Source organism: Xiphophorus couchianus, chromosome 10 (assembly GCF_001444195.1).
Source record: "Xiphophorus couchianus chromosome 10, X_couchianus-1.0, whole genome shotgun sequence".
NCBI classification, from domain to species: Eukaryota; Metazoa; Chordata; class Actinopteri; order Cyprinodontiformes; family Poeciliidae; genus Xiphophorus; species Xiphophorus couchianus.
The window spans coordinates 3447093-3453294 of record NC_040237.1 but is presented as its reverse complement, the minus strand read 5'-3'; the positions used below and the strand labels follow the sequence as shown (position 1 = coordinate 3453294).

At 39.4% G+C, this 6202-nt stretch overlaps 1 long non-coding RNA gene across 1 annotated transcript; it reads left to right on the top strand.

Annotated features, from left to right (window-relative positions):
- The first annotated feature begins 276 nt into the window (after positions 1–276).
- LOC114152277 (uncharacterized) lies at positions 277–4890 on the top strand. Its single transcript, XR_003597094.1, has 3 exons — positions 277–321; positions 4466–4668; positions 4757–4890. It is a non-coding gene; the product is annotated as an uncharacterized LOC114152277 (long non-coding RNA).
- Positions 4891–6202: the final 1312 nt, after the last annotated feature.

Genomic DNA, 6202 nt, shown 5'->3' with positions numbered 1-6202 from the left:
CTGGTAAACTATAAATAGGATTTTAGACCTTCCCCCCTCCAGCGTCCAGCGTCCAGGTTCTGCGTTACGGCCCTACGTTTGTTATCAGAGCGCAGCGCACAGCGCTCCTCCTGCGGCTCCACAACTCAGATGTCCCGCTGCACAGATTTGTGACACTTATCTTAATATTAATAATTATAATGGCGTTTAGTTGCACAACTTTATGGATACTTTCATTCGTGACTGTTTTCACGGTTATTGCGCTGTTCATAGTCTTGATGTTTTTGGGGGGATTTTTGCAGTTTTTTTGGAGCGCAACGAGAAGCTCGACGTAATTCAGAGGTAATATATTAACTTGACATTAACAAAGACACCGCAGGACGGATCATCCGGGAAATGACGGACAGGGAGAGTCTGACTAAAACTAACTGGATGTCAGACAAATTCTGGGGCTTATGTCTGCTTATTCCCAAGCCCAAAAACCGCAGCCCGCGACTCATTAAATGTGCAAGCCACTTTAGAAAAAAAACAAGCCCAAATATGCTTATAATAATCGGACTTTGCGAGCGACACTCAAAAGAGTTCCTGTTTTTCCAGCAACAAAATGCGCATCTCCCTCCATTGTTTATGTTTCTGTCGCTGCCGATAACTGTCGCATAGAAACGGCGGTTACTCCCAAAGATGCATAGAGGAAGTAAAATTAAATTACAAAAGATAACAGTAACACACAGTAAAGCAAAAATGATTTCGATAAGTAACTGTAGTCTGACTACTGGATTTGAAATAGTAACGAGTTAGATTACTCGTCACTGAAAAACGAGTAACGTTTCAGTGGTCTGAAACATAAGGCGTTATTACTAAGTAACGCGTTACATTTCAGACCAGAATGGGGAAAAGGTTCAAGAGTTTTGAATACTTTTGCATGGAACTGTGTTTGTTGCATTGAGATTGCATGGGTCATGAGACAGTTCCTTGCCTATTTCTTTTGGCCTGTAGTTATTGCACTGACTGGATGCTGGTGATCACTGAATCTGCCAACATGCCTCTAACCTTTTGAGCATCACTTATAATTAGCAGGGATAAGACATGCAAAAATACCATATGGTAGCATTATTTGATAGTCTCCCAAAATTACCACCACGCTCCTTTTAATTCTGGTTTGATAGTTTTAATTAAAGTGCCTTGTCAAAACGACAATTTACACTAAATTGATGCCATGCAAGATGCTATTAATACAATGTTGGTGACATTCCTATTAATTACCTTGACTACTTGATACTACACACATCTTCATTATTGACATAAAGACTAAAATTGCCTTAACAGTGAGATGAATGGATATCTCTAAGTGATGCATTTGTCTTTTATCCAGTTTAATATGAGTATCAGCTCATTTTGATGCCACTTTAAATCATAAATGATCTACTTTACCTGTCTCAGACTAAATGTTAGACAGAATGCAAGGTTTTGAGTAAATGATCTGAATCAGGTTTTGAAATATGCACATTATATTGATGTAGCAGTTATTTATTTTAGATGAAAGTTTATACCCACCTCACACAACTTAGATGTACTTGTGCTGCAGAATGTGCCCATGTCCTACTCAAATAGCACAATGACCAAATAACAGTGCTACTTTATGACCTGCTATGTTATGCAGATGTATTCCTCATATCAAATGCTTGGAATGGCTGACAGGAGAAAGGAACAGGCCTTATTGTTTGATTAATCTTTTCAAATGCTTATTTGACCACTGGAGGATAAGCATATTTCGGTTTTAGCTTTATTCCAAGATGGTCATGGGATGTTTAAATCTGGCTGGGGAAAAAAAGAAGGATGTGACAACGGACTCAAAGATCCTGCAACGTTTAAATGCATCTGTGGTCCAACACACCTGAATCAAATGTCCTACTCAGCATGTCTTCAAAGAATACAGAGTCAAGCTAGCACCCTAAATATTTGAATCAGGTGTGATGGCGCAGATGCATATCTAAAAGCTGCTGGAAATCAGCCACAAGGACAAGAGTATGAGACATTTCACCATACAAAATATAAGGGGAAGAAAAATCATTTTACACTGAAACACAATATTCTGTAAGGATTCTACTACATAATGCATAGAAACTCAGTTTACCATCATTACCTTAAAACACCAGAACAGTAGAATGAATAATCAAGAAAACCAAGCATGTTATCCCTGTATTGTATTGGAAGAGTAGGCACACCTGAACACCTGCACCACAACCCCTACTGATCAAAATTATATTTGAAAAGATGTTGCTCGGCCTGCGGTTTGTTATATGAGGCCATGGCTGCAGTAAGTGAACAGTTCAGTCAGGTCTGGCTGGTTCATCTGTTTTTTTCCAGTGACAGGGCAGTCATCTTCATTCTCTGTGTCCTTACTTTGGAGCAGGAGGTAATATATAAAGGTCCTGTGCTCACACGAGGTGTCTCCCACACCTCTCCAGTTGTCCTCCTGGACTGAATAATGTCTCAAGCTCAGCTCTTGCCTTGATATGATGAGTTATGTCCTGATTTTAGAAAGATAGACTGTTTTTTTGTACTGTAGACATTTTATGGAGTGGTTGGCTATGATTGCATGGCGCAACAATAGCACTTTACCTGACAGATAAGAGTGTTTCCATCATTAGCTTTAGTTTTGCTTTTGTTAATCATATTTTTTGACATTGACAAAAAAGGTTTTCACTGTAAAAATGGATATGAGGTGAAAAATAAGCTGTCTACTCTACCTTTAGGCACTCTTGGTGAAATGTTTAAAAAGCTCTAAAAATACCTTGATACCGAACAATTTTCAATGCTTCTCAAATGCTGAGACTTGGAAATTTGTTTTACTCACTGATGGAAAGTGGACTTGGGCCAATTCTGTATCATTTGTCGCAGATCCAGTTTTTATTTTAGTTACCACTCTGATTGTTGATATGGGCAAGTTTAGGTAAGCAGCACTTTCCTTTTAGCCATTTCCTAATTTATGAATTTTTTTCCTAATTCATAAATGACATGTTTACCTCTCTTTCCCATTTTGAAAAGAGCTAAGGAGAATCAGGCCTCTGTCTCATGTCATGGTTATCCTGTGGACAAGAGAAGTCATGCAATAATAGCTAAAAAATTCTTTAAAAAAGTTTTCTTTTTTAAGTGTTATTAATTGTACAGCAAGAGATTTGAATAAAAGCAATTTTCTCCACATTGGGTGCCTTGAATAAATGTACTGATAATACCTATTGGATTTTTCTAAAGTGTGTGATGATGCTGGTGAAAAAAGTCTGAATTTGTTTTCAGACATCTAAAACATCGTAACAATCCCAATTAACTTTTTTTTATGTATCTCATGGATCAGGATTTTTAATATTCCCTATGCAGACTAAAGCTGATTTGGTCATCCTTGTTAATTCTTTTCTTTTTTATGGCTGTTTGTCCACAGCCCTATCCATTGTTTTATGGTGCCCACCACAGTGAGCCCAAAGTCAAACTCAATATGATGAGGTATTAGCCCCCACCGCCTTTTCACTCAGACATGTCAAGGTCAGGTCACCGTGGGATTGTCTCCAACCCCCTCAGCAGTAGCAGCAGGCGCACATCTTTGCTTTGTAGGTTGATGCACATTATTTGTGTTCACCTCATCACTGCTCAGATGAGCTGTGCACAAATAATATCACTTCTTTTGACCTCCTAAATGATTACAATTGTAAGAAAACAGCGGTCGAGGCTTGATTTTCATTGAAATTACAGACTGCTCATTGGGTTAGCAATTTGTAACAGTTGTAGCAATTTATTTATTTTTTTTTACTATTTTACTATGGAATATACCCCAGGTACTGTGCCCCAGTAAAATTTCTAATACTTAAGCAGCAAAGTGACTAAAGATCTTTAAATGACTACAAGAAATTATGACTGCTTGGGAAGAAAATATTAAGGAAAGACTAAAGAATAACAAACAATGCTTTGCTGTTTACTTGTTATGTTTAAAATTCACTTTCAGAGTTCAAAGTACACTGTTCATTATGTATGTCCAAATTTTAACATCGTAACCAGTGTCGTTGCTGTTTATCTATTTCTGAGCACATTCCAGATTGTTACGTGTTGGGAGAAAAATTAATTGGCAAAGTAATTATAAATATGATGGCAGCAGCATCATGCTGTGGGGATGCTTTTCTTCTGCAGGGACAGGGAAGTTATTCAGACCTGACTGGGAAGTGGATATAGCTAAAAACGGGGTGAATCTAATGAAAAATAACACTGCACGTGTGAAAATTAGTCTGGACTATTTTCATTCAGATATTTTGCGTTTCCATTATTGTGTTATGGGTAGCAGCACCCGTTTCACATTTCTCAGCTTTTTCCTGCAGAGACATATTTTATAGTATCTACTTGCTCCTGCAAGATTCCAGCGATGAACCCACCCACCTGCTTGATGAACTTGTACTTTAGAGCAATGAGACCTCCAGTTGTTTTGCCACTCTGTTTACAGTGAGGGAAAGAGGGGATCCATTTCTCCCAAGGTGAGCAACTCTCTCCAATACCCTGATGTTAAATAAACACACCAAGACCTCTGGTCACCTCACTTCAGCTACTGGAACACCACTGGTGTGTCTGGATGATGGAGGGCTTTTGTTATCTATCGCCCCTGCATTCTGCTGAGAGGCCAAGGAGACGGCCGGTCACACCAGTCTGGTACATATAGACTCGCCCACTCGCGTACAGTTACATTTCTCACTGCTAAATAAAAATAGAGCAGAGATTTTCACACACTTTTTTGCAGAACAACATCTGATTGAAGAGGGAGAGAGAGCGGCTCAGTGTGTGTTTCATCACCTGTGAAGCCAATGAGGGAGAGCGTCTCCGCGTCAACAACTGTAAAGCGTATCCCAGCTTCTGCCGTCTCCGCTGCCACGCTACACTAACCAAGAATGTGTATTTCTGCAGATGATTAAATCAATACCATTTTGACAAGACTTGTTGGAACATGCCTCTTTATTTTACACAACTCCTTCCCTTTCGTCAGGGAGCATTTATCAACCTGCCGGGGCGCTGTCACCTAATGGAGATTGTTCTTTAGTCTACACTTGATAGGAGGGAACGATTATGATGCATGTCGATAGTTTACACAGATATTGACATGGGGAACAAAGAGCGGACCCTTGTGGCTGATGGTGTTTTATACTCGCTTTCTCATGAGGCACCCCGGTCTTGTTTCAAATGTGTCCTCCCTCACCAAGCTTCCCCTGATCACTTTCTTTGTTAAAGCAATCGGTTAAGGTTTAGAGCCCCCATATTCCTTTAGCTGGAGGAAGTGCCTTTCTGTTTACTTGTCATTACAAGCAAGTGAATGTTTTCTCCATAAAACAGAAAAGAGACTTGAGTCTGTTAGACAAAAAGGACCTTCAAAGGGAGTTTCTGTCATCAAACTAATTCCAGCACTAAAATGTGTTTAGTGCTAGAGCTTGTTAAGCACCTGTTTTTTTCAATTAGTCGTAAAAGTAGATGTCTCTCCATATTTGCAGTAAGATTCAGGGTGTCTTCAAACATGATATTATGGTAGATTCGGATGGATTGGGGACCAAAATTGCATAATTTGTTACATTTTCAACTGGTGTAGTTTACTTTTACACTTCACTGTGGCAAAATATCCAAACCCTTTGGAAAAAAACTGTTCACCCCTCTGCCTGTGGTGGTGCTAAAAAACATGACTGTTAGGTTAATTGGCCTCTTTAAATTACTCTTATATTTGAGTGTTTGTCCTGTGTGTCTGTGTTGGCTTGATATGGACTGTTGACCTGTCCAGGGTGTACATCTTGTACAATGACCACTGGAGAGAGGCACTAGCTCCCTGGTGGCCCTGCATGAACAAGGTGGGATGGAGAGAGAGATTTTCACAGGGATAAACAACCTGATCTGTGTAGTTAAACTGTTCCCATTAACTACGATCCAAAACTAAAACAGATAAATAGATAAGACATTTACAAGCAGAGAAATGTATGGCAATATAATGATGTGGCATCTACTTGGCTCCGAAATGTTATCAACTTAAGAATTGCTTCTGAACTAAATAGCTGGTTTTAGCAACAGGCCTGAAACAGCACGGAAACAGCTTCGGTCAAAAAATCCCTACTATAGTAGGCTTTGGTTTGGCACTCAAGGAGTTAAGGATAAAACCAGCCCAGGGTGTGACAACAGGCTCTGAATATAATAAGCTTGAAGGAGACAT